Below are 799 nucleotides of genomic sequence, written 5' to 3'. Positions count from 1 at the left end.
ATCCCTTAATGATGATATGACCGAGGTCATTGTTTTCAGCCCGAGTGAAAGGTCCCAGTGCACATGCCCAGACTTGGGAGGTCTATCTCCCTTTAAATCTACAGAAGTGTGAAACTTAGGTGTTCTTGTTGACCAGTCTTTAAAGTTTGATAAACACATCTCATCTGTAGTCAGTTCTGGTTTCTACCAACTTCGCTTACTATCTAAAATCAAAGGCTTTCTCACTCCAATAACTCTGGAAATGGCGGTTCATGCTTTCATCACGTGTCGACTGGATTATTGCAACTCACTATATTGCGGTATATCAGATTCTCAAATCTCCTGTCTTCAGTTAGTCCAAAATGTGGCGGCCAGACTCATCCATAATTGTCGCAAATATGACCATATCTCTCCCATTCTCAGATCTTTACATTGGTTACCAGTCCGGCAGAGAATAGATTTCAAAATTCTTCTCTTTGTCTTCAAATCTTTACACAACCTAGCACCAGTTTATCTCTCTGAACTTATTCATCCGTACATTCCGTCCAGAAGTCTCAGATCCCACGACCAGGCGTTGCTGGTAGTCCCTCGTGTCAGACTTAAGCGTAGAGGGGAGCGTGCTTTTGCGGTGGCAGGGCCTTGTCTGTGGAACACCATGCCTTTAGAGATCAGAACTGCTCCCAACCTCTCTGTGTTTAAGTCTCTGGTCAAAACGTATCTATTCTCGTTAGCATATTGATTACTTATCTTAGACTGTTCTTATTATTTTACATTTGCTTCTTGATTTTATAATAAATCTTAGCTTAGTTGTTCTCTATGT

This window comes from Carassius gibelio, chromosome B22 (genome assembly GCF_023724105.1).
Source record: "Carassius gibelio isolate Cgi1373 ecotype wild population from Czech Republic chromosome B22, carGib1.2-hapl.c, whole genome shotgun sequence".
Lineage (NCBI taxonomy): Eukaryota > Metazoa > Chordata > Actinopteri > Cypriniformes > Cyprinidae > Carassius > Carassius gibelio.
The sequence above is the reverse complement of the archived record's forward strand: the minus strand, read 5'-3'. Positions refer to the sequence as shown.